The sequence below is a fragment of the Cupressus sempervirens genome, chromosome 10, assembly GCF_028749045.1.
Source record: "Cupressus sempervirens isolate cs-2001-9-10 chromosome 10, ASM2874904v1, whole genome shotgun sequence".
Taxonomy (NCBI): domain Eukaryota; kingdom Viridiplantae; phylum Streptophyta; class Pinopsida; order Cupressales; family Cupressaceae; genus Cupressus; species Cupressus sempervirens.
In genome coordinates this window covers 944,673,371-944,697,848 of record NC_143127.1, presented here as the reverse complement: position 1 = coordinate 944,697,848, position 24,478 = coordinate 944,673,371, and positions in this window count along the sequence as shown.

The following is a 24,478-nucleotide window of genomic DNA, read 5'->3' as shown; positions in this document are numbered from 1 at the left end:
GGATTGATATGTACTGAATGTTGTTATAGAATCCTAATAACGTCCATCCTCTAACACAAAATATTTATATTAGTACATCATCTTGTGGGTACCATCACCACCAGGGTTTTCCCTCTAATCAAGGATTTTCTAGTTAACATATCTAGTGTTGATTGTGAATGAGTTTCTTGTTATGGTTTTTGATTATATTGCTCATATGGTTAAAGTTTAATAAGGTTGGTAATTGTGATATTAGTTGGAAAATTGATTCACCCTCCCACCACTCTCAATTATATTGGTGGACTATATTCCTAACAGTATATTTTTGGGAAAAAAAGATATGTATTAATTGGCCTATTTATGGACTTGGTAGGGGTAATCCTATTCAAAAAAGGGTAAAGGTTTACTGGACACCACTAGAGGAAGGATGGGTTATAATTAACTTCGACAGGGCTACTAGAGGAAACCTGAGGGTCTTGGGGTGTGGTTGTGTAGAAAGAAATTACAAGGGCAATACTCTGGCCTTCATGGCAAAATGTCTGCATGATGGCACAAATAATGTGGATGAATGTTATGCAATGAAGGAGGCTCTTGTCTTAGGAACCAAACTAGGCATTAGAAGGGTCCATTTGGAAGGGGACTCGAAGATTATCATAAATGGCATAAAGAAAGGGAAGATGGAGGCTTGGCACCTTGATAAATATATTTACCAGATCAAAGGTTTGCTAATGGAATTTGAAGACTTCAAGGTCTCCCATGCATTCTGAGAACCAAACAGGGTGGTGGACATGCTGGCTAACATGGGCGTAAATGTAGAATTGGGAACTCAGAGTGAAATTTTTGAGGACCTGAGTCACCTTGTATTAGATTAAAGAGAGAAAATTATTTTTTCCTTGGCCAACTTTACAAATTAAAACCTTTACATCTTGGATGACTTCTTGGGGAAGGCATCATGACTCCTACCCCTGATGGCATTTATCATTTTATGACATGCAGAGATCCCAATCCTCTACGCATGTGAGCTTGTGTGAAATTATTTCTCGACACTTTGATGTTTGCCTATTTCCAAAGAGTTCCAAGCAAGTTAAATTCAGACAGAAGACAAGCCAAACTTAGATTTTTTTTCAAAGGCAACAAAAATGGAGAAAAATATTGCTCTAGGCTCTAAGAATCAAACATAGGCTTACGAGGGCAAGATCACTGCTCGACGCCTTAAGAACATATTTATGTTTGATGATCTAGATTTATTGGAGGGAGTTCAATAGATGTTGTGGCCGGAGTACCTAGATGCATATTAGAAGCATCGATCGAACCTAGACATGGCATCTCTATTTTTGGCATTGGCACTAATGGTGGGGAAACAAAGGAGGAGGTTCACCATGTAGTTGCAGCTTGTGTGGATATGTAGTGGCTTTTTCAGGGTTGGAGGATATTATTGAACGAGTTGTCTTAGGCATGGGTGTAGAGATGGGAGAGGAGCCTTGGAGATTGGTTGGTGGTGGGGAATCATCTATTCATCCATTGGTAGTGTGGTCCTTTGCAAATCCACAAGGAGTGCATCTCCCAAAGGTAGAGTAGGGTTGGAGAAAGATTGTGGATTTTTTGCTTGGGTGAATTTGGGTGTTAGCTGAGAGCAAGAAAGGCTTTATGAAGGCTACACCAAGAAAAAGCATGCTCGTTCCAAAGCAACCATTGCACCACCAACTCATGAAGAAGAATCAACAGGAGGGGGGAGCTTCCACAATAAAGGGTGTCTAGGTGGATCACTACTTGAAGAGGAGGGGGATGGTAGTACTAAGCATCATTCAGTGAGGTAGGGGATTTCGGTGTTGGACGATCGCTCTATGCCAATGTTCACATGCGAGGAAGCAATGCGTTGGTTTAAGGAGTAGCAATAGATGATGGTGGAGAGAACAATGTTAGCATGCATGCATCCTTTGTCTTGTTTTGTCTTTGGTTTTTTGTATTTGGTTTGGGTGGTCTTTGCTTTTGGCAGGGTGTCAATACTATACAGTTTTTGTAATGTCAAATGTATGGCCATACCTCAAATATTATAATATCTCTTTAATATCAATATAATACCAATAATGTTACCTATTAAAAAAAAAGATATGTATTAATTGAAAAAAGTATTAAAAGAACAAGTAAAATGATAGTATAAAAAAGTTTGTGTGTTTTCTTGATAAAGTATAACAATTGATAAGTAGGAGATAATTTCCACAGCAAGTCAAATTGTGATATTGCTATCAGGATTAAACTGTGTGATTTTGAGTCAAACTCATTGACCCATGTTTCATGAGTAGTGATTCAACATGAATCCATCTCTCATGAGAATGAATTAAACTAGGTGCTTCACCCCTGTGAGCATCACCTAGATCCAATGAGTGCTAAGTGTTCCATTTATTCTCATGAGAGATGGATTCATGTTGAATCACTACTCATGAAACATGGGTCAATGAGCTTGACTCAAAACCACACAGTTTAATCCTGATAGCAATATCACAAAGTATAACAAATTTATTTCTTCTTTAATTTAATTATTCTTTTAGTAATAAAAGAAAAAAATATTTTCATTCAAATTGAGCATAGTAGCAAGATCTCATTAAATTTTGTAAAACTGGGGTAAGCCCCTTTTAAATATGTAAAAGTAACAAGGTGAAAGTCACGAGCAGGATTGAAGTTTTCTTCTGCGTTCTTTCCTACCAGTGCCTGTTTGAATGGAGAAACTACAAATTCTTCTTTTTAATAATATAATCAAATGGCTTTAGCCTTTTAATGATAAAATAAAAATATAATCTTTATCTATTTTTTAATTAATTAAAATATTCATTACAAATTTTCCTTTTTATTGATTAAAAAATAATAATATCCTTGACTATATAAAATTGAAAAAATATAAATGCAATACTAATATCTTCACATAAAAAAAACCAAATTATAATAATATATTCAAAACTATATGCTCTAAACTTAAAATTACCGATAAAAAAAACTTTATACTCTAAATTTAAGATTACATTTTATATTAAAAATTAAATAAATAATTTCTCAATAATCTCATTTTCGTAAAAAATAAATATCATTTATTTAATTATTTAAAAATATATATATATATATATATATATATATATATTAAAATTAAGATTACTTTTATATTAAAAATTAAATATTTTCTCAATATTTTTATTTTTATTAAAAAATTTATGTATTTAATTAATTAAAAAACTTACATAAAAAAAAATATTCATAAATCTCTATAATATTTAATAAAATAGATTTGTATTAATTAAAAAATATAATATTTAATTTTTTTATGACAATTATTCTAAAAATTCTTAAAACCTATTTTTATTCATTAAAATAATTAGTTAAATTTTTATTTTTTATTAAATAAAAATATCAAAATTGAGATATACTATAATAAGATTATTAGTTCTCTACAATAAAAATAAAATAAGTTTAATTGAAAAAATATATATTTTATTTTAATTTTGATGCTAATTTTTTAAAATTCATTTGTTAATAATTAAAGTAATCAATATAAATAATGGTTTTATGAAAAATAAATACCAAAATTAAAATAAACAATAATAAGATATCTAAATCTCTAAAATAATAAATATTTTTTTGTATTAAATAAAATAGATTTGTATTGATTGAAAAAATTAATTTTTAGTTTTAATTTTGGTAATATAATTAAAAAAATGATCTAATTTTTAGTAATTAAAATAATCAATATAAAGTGTCTATTTTATTAAATAAAAACACTAAAATTAGAATAAATAATAGTAAGATTCTTAAATCACTAAAATAATAAATTAAATAATTTATTTTTTGAGTATTTTAGTTTGCCTGAAAAAAATGCATAAATCTTCTTATGTGTTGAACTTCAGCTTATAAATATAGGTAAGAGTATTTCAAAGAACCATAAATTTGAGAAGACTCGCACATTAAAAGATATTTGATATATTCATATGAATGAGGTTCAAATTGAATATTCAATTGTTAGTATTTTGGTAGTTGTCTATTTTGTATAGTGTTAAGTGTTTATTGTTCATTTTATATATTGACTATTGTATTTCTTGGCTTTTCTATAGAAAGGGTTTGCATTTATTGTTTTAAAGTAAAGGAGGCACATCCAAAAAGAGGTGTGTCTTTGTAATTCAATCTTTAGAGAAAATGTTTATTTTATTGTCATGCTATTTAAATGATGTCCTCTACGTGTTAGGGGATATTTACGCATTTGTTATCCAATGCTCTCCAATTTCTCTTTGTTAATCTCTTCTTTTGTGTATTCCTTTTGATATTGTACTATTTCTAATTAAGTCCATCAATGTTTATTTTGGTGTGAAAAAAGTATTTGACATTTCTTAATTGGTATACTTAGACTAGGAAATCCCTATTTTTAGGGTATAATGTATGTTTGTTACTTTATCCGCTATCTTTTTCCTCCAGATTATGGAAAACAATCATCTACCTTAGCGAATTATAAACATTTCAAGTGATGAATCTAACAAGGATGTCCAACATTGATTGAATGTCAACATCTATGAATTCTTGGGGAATTGACCAAAACAATTTTATGATCTTTTAAAACAACCTTGTAGTAACTTGCGCTAAGATATTCGACAATATCATTCAAATAAGTGAGAATGCAAATGATGTATAACATGTTGAAATTACCACTATCAACATGACTAAAATCAACAATCACTAAAGTCAATATAGTTGATTTCATTGATGAAAGAAACTACCTCCTAAATGATATTCGTACTATGTGTAAAGCTTCTATGACTTAATATCTCAATGTATTCAATTATATTTAAAGTGTTTTTAGGTTAGAATATAAGTTATACTTTGGACCATGTTGTATCAAACAATAATTTTCTCTGCAACAACATTCCAAGGTCCCTTCAAAACTTGTCGTATACTTTTTTAAATAATATTATTTATGTTATTATTGCCATTGGATTGATGATATATACTATTTTATTTATGAAATGTCAATTTAGGATTTGTATGTTTTATGCACCAAACTGTGATTGCTCTTTTCTCTAATCCCTCAATGTATAAAATAAGATTATAGTATGATAGAGTTGATTTACTATTATTATAATATGAAGATTGTAGATATAAATGTTTATGGAAAGAATGCATGGAATCCACCTTAACATGTGGTGAATTGAGCTAAAAATTGTACAAACCATAAAAAAATGATTATAGGCTCAACATCCATAATCATTACATGCTCTCAATATAGAGAGATAATATAGTTTGTAAACCAGTAATCTCGTGCCATAGTGTTCTAAAATATAGTGCCAAGTATGCATCAAAGAAAAAAATAAAATTAAAGGCATATGTTAACATGTTGGCAAAGGAAGTGATAAAAATGGTGCACGACAAGGGATCAGGTGTTGGAGCGAGAATTGGAGAGATAGAAAATTTGAATTCAACCTCAGGAGGCTCTATCTAGGATGGAGCAGAGAAGGGCTCAGGTGCTTGCTAGGAGGAGGAAGACCATCAAAATATTGTTCCCTCTAGGAATGAGGGCCCATGAGAATTAAAGTAGGCCCCAGGGAAGGAGGCTTTGAAATTTGGTCAGACAATGTTGGGCCTGCAAACTGCTCGGAAGGTCCTTGACCTAGTTTTGAAAGGTCGATGGTCTTCTCTCTTTGGGATTAAGCCCATAGGTAAGTCTTCCTTCCTGGAGATAAAAGACATCTCAGATAAAGAAAAAGGGAATGTTTTCTATAGAAATCCCTAATGACCTTGTAGATCATAACATCACATCAAGGGCATCCTCTCTAGTTGGGAAGTTCATTGGCCCAAGGTTGAATATAGACATTTTGAGGACCAATGTAAGAAACAAATGAGACTTGAAAGGGCATGTGGAGATTGCAGGTATGGAAAAGGGTTTTCTCTCCTTTGAGTTCTCTTGTATGGAGGATCTCATGAGAGTTTTGTGTGTTGGGTCCTAGTCCTTTGGACGTTCGATGCTAGCCTTGTAGAAATGGACTTCAAAGCTAGGTCTCATGATTCTTTCTTTGTTTAAGCACCTGTGTGGGTTTGTCTGCCTAAACTTCCAATGGATTTTTGGTATGAGGATGTTTTTGATGGCATAACTAAATTGTTTGGGAAGCTCTTATTCATAGATCCTATCACAGTGTCGAGGAGTTGGTTAACATATGCTAGAATATGCATTGGAGTTAGTGAGGGAAGAGATATGTCAAAGGTGGTGTACCTCCACTCTAAGCTGGGTACCCATATCCAAAAATTGGATTTTGAAAGTGTCCCCTTTGCTTGCTTTCATTGCAAGAAGGTTGGCCATCTTGCTAAACTTTTTCCTAGGGTATTAGAGGAGAAATCCAGGAAATAGTATTAGAATAAAAGTAAGGCCAAGGGAATAACAAAGTGTAACGCCCCGCTCGGGAACCCAAGAGAAATAAACCTAACATGTTACAATGTTTACTGAACTTTAAAAAAAAAAAAAAAGTTTAAACAACATCAAGATAACATTAATGCGGAAGCACATGAACATACACATCAAATACACATAATCAATTACAAATATAGTTTTAATTCCTCAAGGGTTCCCTTACGTTGAGTCACATTTAATAATTTTAAATTAATTAGTTTAAGTTCCAAGTACAATGTCTCAAGATCATAAAGGAATAATAGATACATAATCGCATAAGCAAATGCATAAGTATAAACAATACAATGAAAGTACATTCAATTATTAACATCCACTGCACATGTCACAGGGTATGTGAGAATAGATGCAATACATCAAAATACATGATAACATATATACATCATCTGAAAAGAAGTCTCTGAGATAAGAAATAAGAATGATAAAGGTACATCTTCTACAAAGAACATCCGATAGCTGGCAATGTGAAGGGGAACCCAAATGGTAAGAAGACACTACCTCTCGACCGCGTGGTTACCTAGTCAGGCTTCCACTCCCATCGTGCAAGGAAGATAATGAATGATCCTCAAACAACAAATCAAACATAAAACATTCCTAGGCAAGGTACCCCTAATAGCCAAAACTACCTCAAAGGTAACACATGCTACTCAAGAAGATAAAATAATCCAAAAGTAAGAACACTCAATCCAATACCAACTCCACATAACCAAACATCATACACGAACCAAGTATAAAGATTATAAGATAAAGTCAACGAAAGATATCCTCCTCAATTCAAAACCCACATATCAAGAGTACATCATCCATGAAACACCGATCATCCTCAATGAAAGTAATAACCACAATAAACACATCCAACAATAAATACACCACCAGAGGTACACATAATCTATAGAGGAGACTCAGGCTACATACTAGGGAGTGTCATCACATGGCTGCTTGAGTTACCCTGGACTGATCTCTTAATAGACCCCAAACCCTCAAGCGTTGAGTTACCCTGGACTGGTTACTCTGAACCCTGGACCCTCAACATCACACATATGGAAACCAGAAAGCCCTCTCAAGAAAATGAGGCACTCATCTCATTCCCATCCTTAGTCTATACAAGCACTCAAGGCATGGGTGGATCAAATATCTCTAACTTATTTTTTTTTTTAGTGTGTTTTCCCCCGAAAAGTTTTAATTACTAGATTATCACTTATTACATAACTTGCATTAGGTTACCTTGGCACTGACCACTTTGGGTCCCGGACCCCTATGCAAGCCACTCCCAAGTCATGTACCTAGACAATCTCTCCTAAGCACATAAATCCATAGTTGTGTCCCATACCACAACACTCATAAAGATCAACTCGGTTCCTTAACAGGCAACCTGATAATAAGATGGTTCTCCCATCCAAGAACACATAAAAGCTCCACAAGATAAACCTCATAAATATAATCTCCAATATGAATCACAAAAGACATCATAACATCCAGCAACATAAATGGTATCAAATAAATCTCACAAAACCTCTGGTGTACATCCCAGAATGGTCAACATCTAATCGACTCCAAAATCCAAAAGCATAGACAATACACACAAAACAATACAGTTTCATAGTTTTGAGTTTGATTTTAAAGACAAAAGCTATAGTTTTGTGTTCAATGTACGTTTTCAAGTAGATACAATCCATCGTTTACTCCTTCCATTAACCTATTCTTTCATTTAAATAATTATGCAATCACCCCTTTATTGGGTTTTAAATCAATTTTTCCAAATTACTCTAAGAGAATTTATCTATTTAACTTATTAAATAGTACATATCGATAGTTAAAATTCCTATTGAGTAACTTCGATTATCAATTAAACTTAATTGATTTACAATTAGTTAAATTAATTAATAATTACAATTAATTAAGTTAATTAATAATTACAATCTTATCAAATAATATCCATAATCAATTAACTTTAATTAAACTAATTTTAATTAGGTTAATTATTAAATATTAAACTATATCAATAATACTTAATTAATCATTAAAATATATATTAATAGAATTTATTAACAATATTAATAATTAATGATTTAAATTCATTATAAAATAACTTTAATAAAATTAATAATCAATTATTAAAATTAATTTATAATTTAAAAACTATAACATTTAACAAATTGTATTAATCTATAATCTACTTTTTAAGAAATTATTAATTTAAAAAAATTATACTTAAATATTAATTAAATTTTATAAACAAAATTCTTTTTAAAGAAGAACGCATTAATCAAAATAATAATTTTAAAGAAATTCCTTATAACTTTATAAACTTAAATCCATGCATATAGTAAATCCAAGTGCAAATATAATAAAGGAGGCCATTTTAATTAAGGAAAGGGTCGTGTGGCCTCTTTTAATTTTAAAAGTCTTTATCGTAGGTACGTACGGTTTATGATACATTTTTTTCTCTTTTTCTTTAATTTATGATTATAGTATGACTTTTCTTCTTTTTCTATTTATGAATTTTTTTTGTATTATATTTATTTTATTTTATTTCTTATTCTTGTTAAATAGATTATATATATATATATATATATATAAAATTTATTTTTGGTTCTTTCTATAGGTATAGGTCTGATAATTTTCCAGCAAGCGTAGATTTTGTTATTATTCTTTTCTTACGTAGAGTTGTACAATAAATATGTACATAAATATATATAGATACATATATAAATAATGCATCTAAGTTGTAAATTAAATCTATGTAAATTTTACAATCAAACCCTAAACGATCTAAACTATGTTTTTCTTCTATATCTTTCTCCTGAGAACAATTAACAATCAAATTCCATTCATACAAATCTGGGGAAAAGAATAACTAGAGTGAAAAACACGATTCAAGCACCCAATCAAACACAGAGCAAACAAATATTTTCCAACTGAAATACATTCTTGAAATTTCAAACCCTACCTCGTACTGATGCTAAACTCTGACAACTAGATGAACATTCCTAAGCAAAACCCTTCAAGCCACGAAAATTTCTTTCTTTCTTTTTTTTCAAACCTTCCGAATTGCTCTCCAAAACCTGTGTGTGTAATAATGACTCCAAAACCCTCTAATATAGAATCTAATTACCTTTTAGGGTTTCTGTCTCCACAACACTAAAATTACAATTATTTAATTTAATTAATTCTTTCATGCACAATTAATTTCCTTTTTAATTAAAATATTCTTTTATTATTCCTTCGTGCACTTTAAGTGAATTATTAAATTACTTTATTTAATTTTTCCATTAGACTTCACTTTAAATTAATTTATTAACTTTTTAAATCTCATGCGCACATTATTAAAATATCTTTATTCAAGTTCACATTTTTTATCTTTTAAATTAATTTTCTATATTTTAAACTTATTCATGCGAACTAAAAACATTTTCATAATTTAATATCTTTTCACTTCTTAATTTATTTTTGAACGTTTAATTTGATAAATATTTATTAACTTAAATAACAATAATATTTAGCATTTTGGATTGGGGTTTTATTGTTTGCATGGCAGGGCCTGGGATTTCTTCTCCGTTGGTGAGAACAAATGGTTCTTTTCCAACTATGCATGCAATGCGATCTGAATCGTTTTATTCAGGGGAGAGCTCCAAGCTGAAAAAAGTTAATGGTTGTTTTTCGCGTAGCCATGATCGCCCTGTTCTGGTTATTCCTCCAATGGCTGTAATGGAGGACATTGATTATTGGACCAATCATGCTTTGATATGCAAATTTCTTGGAATCCGGATTTCCCTATCCGCTCTTGAGGCATGGATCCGCCGCTCTTGGCAGGTGGAAGGTGATATGGAGATTATGTTGGCAGGGAATAGTTATTTTTTTGTTGTATTCTCTTGCATGTCTGATCGTGATCGTGTTTTTGAAGGAGGCCCTTATTTCTACAACCATGTGGGGTTATTTGTCAAACCTTGGCATTCAGGTTTTAATTCTGCTGAGGATCTCCCTTCAACAGTGCCAGTTTGGGTTTGCTTGCCTCGTCTTCCCTTGGAATTTTGGCGTGAAGACATCCTTCGACAAATTGCTACTTTGTTGGGGAAGCCAGCTGCGATCGCACATCAATCCCTCGATAAAAAGGTTATTTCTTATGCTAGAATTTGTGTTGAAATTAATTTGAATAACCCATTACCAGATTCTTTGGAAATTTCTCTGGGGGATTCTTCTTGGGTGCAACAGTTAGATTATGAATCCCTCCCTTTCCGTTGCCAGATTTGTCATGAGTATGGTCATTTACTGCGGCAGTGCCCCCGTAACTCGAGTTTCAAAGGAGTGGATCATTCTACAGCTGGCAATGCTGGTGGTTTGGCAGATACTACAAGGAAAGGACAATCTCAAATGGTTAATACTACCAAGGGGATGAATCCACAAGATGCTACAAGTAAGGGTAAGGCTCAAACGCAAGATAAGGATGGATTTACCCCTATTCGCCCTCGAGCTAAGGGACGTGGTCAAAAGAGGCCTTTGAAAGAAAGATTATCTGATTCAAGTTTTAACCGCTTTGAGGTGCTGGATAGTATGGTTCTAGAGGAGGGTATTCCTCCTCCTATCTCTTCTGATCCAGTTTGCCCAGATGAGAGATCTGTTCCTAATGATGCTTGTGGGGCATCTCAAGTTGTAGTATATCAGAACTGTGAGGTTCCTGTAGCTCCTGTGACAGCAGCTCTGGTGACTCCTGTAGTGTTGGAAGATGATGATGTTGTTTTGGCTAACTTGGTTAAGGATGTGCTACCATCAGGTAAGGGCAAGGGATCTCCTCTCCCCTCGGGGTTGCTGCCTCAACCCTTTAAGCAGGCTTCTTCTACTCCCCCTCTAAGGAGTGGGCGCAAAATAGACCAAGAGAAGATTAAACTCACAGGAGATATATTGATTGAGTCTGGTTCAATGAAACCTTTGGATTCTCATTTTCCCAATTCTACCCAATGATGATTATTCTCTCATGGAATGTAAGGGGGTTGAATAGCATCCCTAGACAAAAGGCTATTCATAACTTGGTGGTTGATCATAGTCCTGATGTTTTTTGTATCCAAGAGACTAAGCTCTCTGTGGAGTCTATGGTCCAACATGCCTCTAGTATTTGGTCTCGTGGCCAATGCCAGTGTGTTGGGGCAACAGGCAGTGCTGGTGGTTTAGCTATATTTTGGGATCCTCAAAAAATTTCTCCTCTTGGCTGGATGTCTTCTCGCTCAGCTCTCTCTATGGTAGCTTCTGCTCTAGACTAAGGAGAGGTAATCATGGTCACTAATGTGTATGCACCTGTTGATCTTGTGGGAAAGGAGGAACTTTGGGAACATATTCAATATGTTAGAAATTGTCATCCTTATCATCCTTGGGTGTTAGCAGGGGGCTTCAATTCAGTTTTAAGTCTGGAAGAGAAGCATGGTGGTTTGGCTAGATTGGGGCCTTCTTCTGCTCTTCTTCGGCAACACATATCTCTTTTGCATCTCTCTGATGTTAAGCCTTCTAATGGCCTCTATACCTGGAATAATGGCAGGACTGGTGTTGCTGCTATCTCAGAATGCCTGGATAGATTTCTTGTTTCTTGCTTCTGGCTTAGTGGCACCCTTACTATCTCTTCAGAAATCCTTGATTGGAGGGGTTCAGATCATTGGCCAATCAAATTTTCTGCTATAGGGGCTTATGTTCCGAAGCATCCTCCTTTTAAGTTCTAGTTGATGTGGCTTCGTGACTCCTCTCTTCATGATTTTGTTTTTTGTTTGTGGAAAGATGGTGCTCCTGCATATGGTACTGCAATGTTCTCATTTTCTAAAAGGCTTCAATATGTTAAAAGGCAGCTCAAGATATGGAATAGGGAATGCTTTGGGAATCTTCACTTTATGAAAAGGCTTGCTCAAGAAAATCTTGATGTCATCACAAGGGAGATTAGAGATTGAGGTTTCTCAGAGGATCTTGGCAAGGCTGAATCTCTTGCTTCTAGAGCTCTAGAAGAATGGGAACTTTGAGAGGAAATTTTTTGGAAGCAAAAGGCTCGAGTTGATTGGCTCTAGGAAGGTGATCGAAACACTGCCTTTTTCCATAAAATAGTGCAATCTCACCGGAATCAGAGTACTATCTCTTCTTTGGTTAATTATCAAGGTATCCAACTGAATTCCTTGCCAACTTTGTTCTAGGAGGCTATTTTGTACTTCTCTACCCTCTTCTCTGAGGACTCTCCTCCTGCTGATAATGAAGAAAATATTATTTTGTCTTGTATTCCTTCCCTTATCACTCAGGAAATGAATGATTATCTCATGCATCCTATCTCTTTGGAAGAGCTGGAGGAGGTGGTCTTTGGCATGCCTAAGGGGAAGGCTCCTAGTCTTGATGGCTTTCCAGTTGAATTCTTTTAAGAATTTTTTGACATCATTAATCATGATTTGTTGGAGGTGGTTAAAGAATCCTATGCTAGCAAGCAGATGCTTCGAGCTTTGAACTCTACATTCTTAACTCTTATTCCTAAGAGAGAGGGTGCTAATCAATTGGAGTTTTTTAGACCAATTGCCTTATGTAATGTGGTTTACAAAGTTATTACTAAGCTGATTGTTGAGAGACTGAAAAGGTGGCTTCCCATTATTATCTCGGAAGAACAAGGTGGTTTTGTTGCTGGCAGACAAATTTTAGATGGGGTGGTTATTTCTACTGAGGCTATTCACTCTATGGCTACTTCAAGGTAGAGAACCATGTTTGTTAAGCTGGATATGGCTAAGGCCTACGATAGAGTTAAATGGAGCTTCCTAAGGAGTATTCTTCTTTCTTTTGGATTTAGCTCTGACTGGGTGAGTTGGATTATGAGTTGTGTTACTTCTGCCTCTTTTTCTGTTCTTATTAATGGTCAACCTTCAGAACTATTTGGTGCTTCTAGAGGCCTCCGCCAGGGTGACCCTCTCTCCCCATATCTATTCATCATCATGGCTGAAGGCTTGGGTAGATTCATTAAGCATCAGGTGTCCCAGAGTTCTATTCAAGGCTGGCAGTGGGGTAATGGCTTACCTTCTCTTTCCCATCTTCAATTTTTTGATGATTCTACTCTTGCTGATCTTGCTAGGATCAAGGAAGCTGAAGCCTTTCGACATGCTTTGGACATTTATTTGGCAGCTTCAGGCTAGAAAGTTAATGAGCACAAATCTTTCATTTACTTTTTTAACACTCCTGATTCTATTCAGCACAGGATTGTTGGTATCCTACGGTTTCAGATAGGTTCACTTCCTTTGACTTATCTTGGCATTCCTATTGCTGTTTCTAGGCAGCCACGTCTCTTCTGGCAAAATTTGATTACGAAGCTTCAGGATAAGGTAAATCATTGGACTCATAGATGGCTTTCTATTGCTGCCTGGGTTACTCTTCTTCAAGCTGTTATCCAAGCTCTTCCTACTTATAGAAGCATGGTTCATGCTGCACCTATTTACTTTCTCAAGGAGTTTGATGCTCTTTCTCGACAATTCCTTTAGAGTGGTAATTTGCATAGTACTAAATGGAGCTTGGTTAATTGGGCAACTATTTGTAGGCCTAAAAAGGAGGGTGGTCTTGGTCTTCGATCTGCTCTATTGAGTAGTCAAGCTTTGGCTGCTAAACTTTATTGGCGATGGTGCTCTAGACAACATCAACTTTGGGCTCGTATTATCACTCATAAATATTTTCATGGTGCTAATCCTTGCTCTATTTTTGCACTTCCTCTTGAAGGTCGTGGCTCAATGGTTTGGCATACTTTGAAGACAGGTGCGATGTTGGTGAGGAGGGGTCTGTTCTGGATATGTAAAGGAGGTTCTCAGGCTTTGTTTTGGTCTGATGCTTGGGATGGATTCCCTTCCATTTTATCCATATACCCTCATCTTCAGCCTCTTTGTGACTCTTTTCTTGCCGCTAGATGGGATAAAGTGGCTCATTACAAGACTCCTTATCAATTGGGACCTGTTTTTGGTTATAGATGGAAGCATTCCTCTGATTGGCCTCCTAGAGGTATAGACATGGATCGTTAGGAGCTTTCTCAAATTTTGGCCTCTGGAGAGTGTTCTTCTTTGCTTGGTCCAGATGTTTTGGCTTGGGGCGGTACCTTGTCTGGTAAATATCATGTCTCTGCTGGGTATCAGGAGATAACTAGACAATTATTTGGGGATGCTGAGGTCCCTTGGTGGAAGCAAGTTTGGAATAAAGTTTCTTGGTCCAAGTGCGATTTTTTCATGTGGCTAGTGGCTCACAACCGTTGTCTTACCTGGGATAATCTTTGTAAACGTGGATTTCAGGGCCCCTCTTATTGTGTTTTGTGTGGTAATGGAGAGGAGTTTGTCTCCCATCTATTCTTCCATTGCTCCTATTCTACTCAGATATGGCACCTTTGGTGGAGCGCTTGGGGTTGCTCTTGTCGGCATGCTTCCTCTTTGCCTGAGTTCTAGGCCTGCTTGGGTAGTGCTCCCTCCAAGTCTTCTTCTCTCCATGCTGCTTAGATTGCTGGCCCATCTTTCATGCTTTGGCATATCTGGTTGGAGAGGAATCGTCGCATATTCCAAGATGTTCAACTTGGTGTTTTGCATCTTTGGTGGAAAATATCACATTCTCTTCAGGAAACTATTCTTGTGAAGTGTGAGCTTGATGGGGGTATGGATCTGGTTGATCTTGCTATCTGTAATCGCCTCAATTTTCATCTACAGGATGGGGTTGTAGCTCATAGGTTTCCTTCTATGTCCAGGCAGCTTCACCATCAGAGGAAGGGTCGGGTTAACCGGGATGGGCACTGGACTCCTCCTCCCTGTGGAGTTCTGAAAATTAACACTGATGGTTCTTCCCATGAGAATCCTGGTCCGGCTGGTATTGGCGGAGTGGCTCGTTGTAGTTTTGGGGATGTTAAATTTTTCTTCTCAGTTCATAAGGGTGATTATACTAACAATCTCATGGAAGCTCAGGCTATTTTATATGTTGTGGAACAGTGTTGCTTGCGGGGATGGAGTAAGATTATTTGTAGGTCTGATTCCCAAGTGGTGGTGAACATGCTTTCTTCACAAGAGCTTGAGGATGTTAGTTGGCAGCTGGCCACTGTTGTTAAGCAGATTCTTTTCTTCTCTTCCTCTTTTTAGTTCATTAGGTTCATGTATATTCCTCGTGAATGGAATAGAACTGCTGATTGTTTAGCCAAATGGGCTTCTAGTCATGATCCAGGTTGGAATATTAGGGATAGGGGGCAACTATCCTTTGAGATGGTGCAAGAATTTGATGATCTTATTGCTCAGGATCAAGCTCCTTATTTAGCTCTCCTTGTTGTATTCCTTTCTGTCTTAATAAATTTTTACCCCTCTTTTTGCAAAAATGAACTCTAAATATATTATTATTAAATAAAATAAATATTATCACATTCTAAATTTAATCTTATAGCTTTTATCTTCAAATTCAGTTCTTTTTATTTAATTAATTTCTCAATTAATTAAATATAATTAAATATTAAAATGTCATAATAATTTTTCATTAAATTAAATCATTAATTTAATCTTTTAATTAGACTTAATTAATAGAAAATTTATCAAAGACTCACAAAACAACATACACACAAAATACTCATGGGTTTAAAAAGGGTAGACAGTCTGTTATGAGTCCTCCTTGTAAGACAAGTATTTTATGCTATGGCTAGGATTGGACCTGATCATTATCTTCCCATTCTCACCATTTGAGTATATTTAATAGGGCACGCTCATCCTGGAAATTCAGGGAAGTCGATGCCTGGTACCTGCATCCTGCATAAAAGACGAGCATGTACATGTATATAATATATCTAAACCAAACAGACAATGGCGGGGAGTGGTTCATCGTGTAGATCCTGACTAGCAGGTGACTACGACTCCCTCCCTTAACCACATCAAACACGTCAGACAGAAAGATAAAATAAACATGCGCACCATACACATGCACATATGGGGTAAGTATCGTAAAAATCACAAGTCTAACATCAAATGCGTACATATAATAATGCATCTCTATCAATACAACATAATCATCATTAAAGACATCATGTTAACATTTTTATGAAAGAAACCACATTTACTAACTAGGAATCATCAAAACATCATTAATGTCATGTGAAATGAAATCAACTAAACAATTATAATAGATATGTTTGTAATTCAAGACATGAAATAATATCATAATATTGTAAATCTAGTATCTCTAAAACTAATCAATACATATAATCAGCTTAAAAGAATTTGACAATGCTCGCAAAAATGTGAACCAAGGTCAGGCACTGCATCCACCCCCCCTAGAATTAGGCTTACTCTTGGAAGCCTATTACAAGAAACATGAATCAACTCAAAACTAAGGTCCACGATCAGGGCAATTGATCGCTCTATGACCATATTGTCCACCAAAGTAGCAATCTCCACTAAAGCCTCCCTGAGCTCCAGGTGCACATGACTGATCAAAACTACCAACACTAGCATCCTCACTGAAAGCTTGAGGAACTCGATCCAACCTGTTGCGCATACTATGCTTCCAGTTGTGATAGTTCCCTGACTATGAACCACCACTGTTACCATGGAAGAACTTTCTTCCTAGCTTCTCTTGATTACCCTTAGAGAAGTTAGGAGAATCTCTAGAACTTCCAGCTCCTTGAGACTGGTTATCCCTCAATACTCTTGAATAAAGTGCCCCTCTAGCCTGAACACCTGGCAGACCACCTTGACCTGAAATCACACTCATCTCAACCAAAGTAGCTCGCAATATTGCATCCTTAAGGGTTTTAGGTTGGAAAACCTTAACACCCCCAATGATGTTAGCATTAAGTCCTCTAATGAAATGTTGGACCATCAATGGTGAACTATCACCTACTCCTGCATAAGACATAAGCTCAAAGAACTTATGCTCATACTCCACCACAGTCTTGGTACCCTGTCTCAAGTCATGAAACTCATCTGCCCTCTAAAGTTGCCACTGCTTTGATAGAAATCGCTCACAAAAGTGTTCGTGGAACAACTCCCATGTGATAGTCTGCATATTTATCCCAAGTTTCTTCTCCTCTATATTCTACCAATTCGCTGTGAAGAGCTCTAAGTGGGTAATGGCATATCTTGCTTTGACATTGGAGTCAAAGTCTTGCATGGAAAAACATCTATCTAGTGCAATCAACCAATTCTCAGCATCATAACCAGTACCTTCTCCATTAAAAGGTTTGATCTTGACCCGTAATAGGTCCTTCATCTGGATGGACTGGCTAGACTGCCTTATGCTCTCTAGGTTCCTCCCTCTAGGACTCATGGACCTATCTCTATCTCCATGCTCTGAATTATGAGCTCTATCTTGCAAAGGTAGGCGTGCTAGGATCTCCTTGACCAAGTCTCTAGTGATCAATCCTTTAGTCTCAGTGTGTTGCTTAACACTATCATCCTCTCTAGCCTCTTCCTGAAAAGGGTCCCCTGAATGGACCAAGGAAGGAATACGGTGACTAACTCTCCCACGAAGTCTACCACATCCTAAGCTATGACCCCTAGCAATGGATCTAGAACCAGAAGTCATCTCCCTACAACACCCAAACACAACAATGACATCTAAGAATCCATCATAACCATAGGGTCACAACTTACTGACATAAAGTAATAATCCAAAATGTTTATAAGTTTTCTAGTTCCATGTTTAGAATTTGTATCATTTCAAAGTTTTTTGTTCAATAGTTTGGTTTCAAGTTTGATGTCAATATAAGTTTGTCATTTAAATAAGTTGCAAGTTTACTAATTGCTCAACTGATGGCACACATAATGCCCAGAGTTCCCAATTTTGAAACTCAGGCTCTGATACCATATGTAACGCCCTGCTCGGGAACCCAAGAGAAATAAACCTAACATGTTACAATGTTTACTGAATTTTTTTTTTAAAAAAAAAAAAAAGGTTAAACAACATCAAGATAACATTAATGCGGAAGCACATGAACATACACATCAAATACACATAATCAATTACAAATATAGTTTCAATTCCTCAAGGGTTCCTTTACTCTCACTTTAGACCCCATTGATATCAAATGTAACTTCTCATTCAGATTTGAGAAAATGTGGACCTCCCACCTAGATATTTCTCTCTGTATCTTAGAATGGTGGAACATCCATATAGAAGGATCAACAATGTTCAAGGTGGCTAAGAAGCTGAAAAATATTAAGTTGAATATTATAAAGTGGAATAAGTCTAATTTTGGTAACATCTTTCACTCCAAAGCTTAGATATCAAAGGACCTCAGCATCATTTAGGATGATATTCAGAAGGAGGGATATAATGAAGAGAGGCTAGAGGTGGAAAAGTCTATTCTTACTGAGCTTCACAATGTTATTAGTCAAGAGGAGGCCTATTGGAAATAGAGATCAAGGGTTGTCTAGTTGAAAGAGGGGGACCAAAATACTAGGTTCTTCCACATCTCTACTTTGAAAATAGAGTTCATAACAAAATAAGCAACATCAAGAAGGGGGATGTTTCTCTGGAAGAGGTTAATGAAATAGTTGTTGAGGCTATTTATTTCTTCACTAATCTACTTTTAAAAGATCCAAATCTTGTGGATCAAGATTAGTTGGAAATCTTATTGAATATCTAGATCTAATCCAAACTGAGGAGAATGCTAAGAGTGGGGCTATTCCTTCCCCTCTGGAAGTTGAGTAGGTTGACTTTTCTCTTGTTGTTGACATGTCCCTAGGTTTGGATAGTTTCCCATCTTTTTTCTTTCAAATGTTCTAGAAGGTGGTTCACTAGGATGTCACCAAAGCAGTGAGTTCTTTAGTGCAAAGAGTTTTCTCAAGGAGGTAAATGCCACTTTCCTTGTGCTTATTCCAAAATTGGTTGGGGCGGATTCTATGGACCAATTTAGACCTATCAGCCTATGCAACTCTTTTTATAAGATTATTTCTAAAGTGTTGGCTTCAAGGATTATCAAGGTTCTCCCTTCCATTATAGCACCTCAGCAATTTGGCTTTGTCCTAGGGTGACAAATCCTAGATTCAATTATGATAGTCCATGAAGTTATCCACTCTTTGGAAAAAGGTAAGAGAGAGGGCTTCCTCCTCAAGCTTGACATGTCAAAGGCTTATGATCGTGTGGACTAGACCTTTCTCTTCAAAGTTCCTAGGGTCTTTGATTTTAATTCTAGGGTCATCAAACTTATTAACCAGTTGGTGACCACTACCTCCTTGGCTATGCTGGTCAATGGCTCCCCCTCAGCTTTCTTCAAACCTTCCTGAGGGCTTAGGCAAGGAGATCTGATCTCACCCATTCTTTTCATTATATTGGCTGAATATCTTGGAAGGATGGTTTTTGCTAACATAAATTCTTGAGCTCTATCTGGAATTAAACCTTCTTCTGGTCCCTTGGTCTTCTCCCACCAAGAATTTTTTGATGACACTATAACGGGAGGGAAAGTCACCATTGGAGAAGCCAAGGTGGTGAAAAAGATCTTGAGTTCTTACTTTAGGGGCTCAGGGAAGTTTATCAACAGGAACAAGAGATTTATTTTCTTCATTAATATTCTGATTGAGAAATAAAGGAAGATTGATACTATTCTGGGCTATGATCTGGGAAGCCTCCCTTCTATATATTTGGGTCTCCCCATGGGACTAAGACCCCCAGATTCTTTCTGGAATAACCTAATAGATAGGTTTAGTAAAAAATTGGCTAGCTGGAAAGGAGTCACTCTTAGGTAGGCTGGCAAGATTCAGTTGGTTAAATCTACTCTTTAGAATCTCCCAACTTATGCACTAAGTCTCTATGGGATTCCAAGCAAGTATGTGAACCTCTTGGAGAAGATCTAGTGAAAATTTATTGGTCAAGATTGGAAGACAACAATAGGTTGCCCTTGGTGGCATGGGATAATATGTGTCTCCTAATATAGTATGGAGGATTGGAGATAAGGAAACTAAGAACTTTCAACAAATCCCTCCAAGCTAAACAGGTTTGGAGAATCTTTCCAGTAAGGGGGACTGGAGGGACATCTTAGAAGACAAATACCTTTGAAGACCTTCAATTAGAAACTTGGTATTTGGAGGGTCAATTCCCATTGCATCCAATATATGGAATGATATTCTTAGTGCCAGAGAGACGACTATCAGTAGGGTGAAATAGAGTGTTGGGAATGGAAAAGACATCCTTCTCTAGTAGGACAAATGGCTAATGCAAGGGCTTCTTATCAATATTCATGATTATGAAAGATGGCATTACATTTGCATCTAAAGGTTTGGTAGATTTGTAAGTGATTATAGACAAGGCTAGGGTTGGAGGGATCTTGCTCCAATATTAGGAGATCTTAAACATATAATGACTATTCTCCACTCAGTGGTTTTGAATGATGATTAGGACCAACTTGTTTGGAACAATACTTCGGATGGTATATATTTGATGGCATTAGGATAACAAGCTATTATGATGTAGGATTCGAGATCAGACTAGGCTAAGGACTAGTTCCCAGGTCTTATCCCTAAAATCAATATTTTCTTCTGGCTTTTACTCCATAATAGGATCCTGACAATAGACAATCTGAGTAAAAGGGGTCTTCCTATTCCTAATAGATGTGTCCATTGCAAAAACTAGGCTAAGTTTGTTGATCACCTGTTTATATATTGCTCCTTCACTAGAGAGGTTTGGTCAATCTTCAGTCAAGCTTTTGGGTTGAGTTGGTGTGCTCCTATCTCAACTATTGAATTTGTTAGGTAGTGGGATAACTCTTGGTAGGGATAAGGGCACCAAGCTATAAGTAAATGGGCTTTGCTTCATTTTGATGGGGTATTTGGAAGGAACACAATAACCATATTTTCAGGGATGCTAGCCTTCTTGCTAAAATTGTGGCTAGTAAAATTCAAAATTCCCTTTTGGAAAATTATATGTTGATTAAAGGATCTAACCCTTTCGTAGGTGAAATTGGTAGCAGTAATGATACTCAAACAAGAAGAAAGGAGTGTCATTGGTTTTTACCCCTGGAACATTGGCGTTTACCCCTGGAACATTGGTGCAAAGCCAACTTTGATGGAGTGGCCAAAGGTAACATGAGAGTAGCAGGATGTGGAGGGGTGATTAGAAATAGTCATGGCATTGGAATTGTAGCAGTTACTTTCCCCATGGGACACCAAACTAATCATTATGTAGAGGCTTGTAATGCACTCCAAACAACTAAGTTGGCAAAAGAGGTTGGGATAAAAAGCCTATGGTTAGAGAGGGATTCAAATAATATTATTAAATGCCTAAGGGGGGGGAACATCCTTTGTCATGGAGTATTAAGAAGATGATGGAGAAAAATAAATATCTTACTTTCCTTCAAAAGGGTCTATGTGTCACATGTTTATCGTGAGGGAAACATGGTTGCTAACTAGATGGCTAATGAGGTAGTAAGGAGGGAAACGTCACATAGTTGGTATAGTGGTGAGGGGATTTTGGTGGCCGCTAAAAGTTCAAATGAGATTGAGAGAATCCAAGGAATGATAGGTAATATAAAGTGTAATTATGGAAGTTAATATTATCAATCAAACTATTAAAGTGATGAAAGCTTGGTACGAGCCGATTTAGAGGTATCATAATTGGGGGACTTTGTGGCATGTTTTATGGGTTATTTTTTGGAAATTTGGTAATTACTATTACTATTTCTTTACTGAGGAAGGAGGCAAGTACAATTTTTGTGAGAAAAACTAATAATCATCTCACAGTGCTTGGAGAACACAAAGTTTTTGTTCTTCTTTCTACAACATAATGGTTGGGGAGAGACATCCTAGAGAGCTAGAGGGAGAAGTGGAGAAGTGGAAGAGGATATTGAAGGTGTGGGAGAAGTTGAGGGAAGGTGACATCTAGTCTTTCATTAAAAAACTTCATGGCTGGGATTTGAAGATAATTGACCTTATGGTTCATGCAAAGATGGGAAGGTGAAGATTGTTGGTATCGACTTCTAGGTCAATGAAGGGGTTATTGCTAAGGTCATTGAATCTCCTAATCAAGGAATACAATTCTATAGGGATAAGAAAATATCCTTGAATGTGGTAAAATAATTTTCTAAGGATGCTAAGGAGATGAAGGGATTAGAGAAAACTGGTGCCTACTGTGAACCTGCATCAATCAAGAAACTATGGAGGTTTGTCTTAAGGGTGATTATATCCTGCATTATGCTTGACACAAGGTTTGATAGGATTCAAACCCATCATTTCATTATGCTAAACCACTTTAGGTATGGAACAAAAATCTCCATGCCCTTCTACCTATTTTTCTTTGCAAATAAGAGTATCATGGATTTTAAGAAGAAAGCGTATGCTAATCTTGCCTTCTATGAGGGTTTGTTATTACTCATATATGAGCATTTTAAAGCTCAAACTCGTAGAAGGGCTATTGACCAAAAGAAAAAATCTTTAGAGAAAATGAAGAGCTCTTACCTCCCTTCAGATACAAAGGATAGTATATGTCAACACTCAGATGATGAAGAGGAGATGGCTAAAATTATGAAGGATATGGGTAGGAACAAGAAAAAGAAGTCAGGGAAAGGAACAGAGAGAAGGATAAAGAAAGAGGTAAACTCAAAGAAGGATTACAATGATAAGGAAGAGGGGATGGACATAGATAAGGAGGGTAATGTGAAAGAGGTGGGCACCATTAAGGCTTAGGTTAGTAGGAAGGATGACAACCCGGTCAAAAGGAGAAGGGGAGGTGAGAAAGAAGCTAAGAAGGCTCTTGGTAAGGGTAAGGAGATCAATATCAAAGCTCTGGAAGAAAGGAAAGAGGAAGAGGGTTTGACTAAAACCATTGTTACTCTTGATGCAAAGGGAAAGAAAATTGCATGGAGGAACTTTCATGCTAGCACTATGAAAATGGGTTTGGTTAGAGAGCATTCCACCCAGAGGTTTTGGAGGGAAAGGATGGAAAAATTTAGTTGGAGGAGCTCATAGACCTAACTTTGATGATTCTAAGTGATAACATGAGGGAAATGGGGATGAACCTCCTCAAAAATGCTTGCAACATTTTGGTGGACAATTTTTGGCCCATTAAATAGATTTTCCATGAAATTGAAGAGATTAAGTTCAAGATATAGGAGAAGGAAAGGCCGAAGGGGAGGGGATAGGAATGCCAGAATTAGCCAACTAAATGCACAAGTTTCTGAGATTGAAAAAAAGAGTGGAAATGATGTAGAGATCTCTCCATAGCTCAACTAATCAAAGCCTTAACATTATAAAAGGCCTTAACGATAATATCATTTAGCTACACTCGATGATGAAGGAAAGAAAAATGGGGAAGGAGGAAAAGGACAAAGAGGAAATCGGGGCGGTTGATGATGATTCTTTGTAGGTTGAGAGCCTCAGCAAAAGGAGTTCAGAAAAGAGGAAGAGGGAAGAGGAGGTATCTCTAGATGATAGTCAATTTTGAGTCCATGGGTGTGCTGGAGCTCACGAATGTGGAGCTGGTAAAAAAAATGGTCTCTTGATCAGTGCTCCTAGTTTTTTGTCTATTCCCTAGCTTTTGGATATCTTTTTTTCTTCTACTTCTAATGGTCAGGTATGGCCTGTTGTTTTTTCTATTGCTTTGTTCCTATTCTTGAACTTTTAGTAGTTTTTTGTTGTGAACTGGTGGGTTTCAGGAACCCCTATAAAAAACTCATTTTACTTAATCAAAAACAAGTTAGCAAGGATTTGCTAACATAAAAAGTTACAACACCCATGCCTCAAAGCATTCCAAAAGTTCATGTCAGAGATTGTTGTAGAGAGAGATATGGGAGCACAAGAAATGTGTCATATACTTCAAAAATTACCAATTGTGATATGCAATTGAGAATTCATATCACTGAATGTAGGTAGAAAGGTTCTCCATTACCTAAAGAAAAATAAATTATGGAAGTGATATAACATCAAACTATATCAAATCCCACATGCAATGACCAAATCAATACGAAATGGTAACAATATTTGAATCAACAAGATCTTACACATTTCCTTCTTGCAAAGAATACAAATGGAAGAAAAGAAAATAACATGTGGTAGTACTGGTGTTTCCAAAATTTTATACCACTCCAAAAGAAGACTTAGAACATTTTTTTGGAGTAAGTTACTATTGTATAAA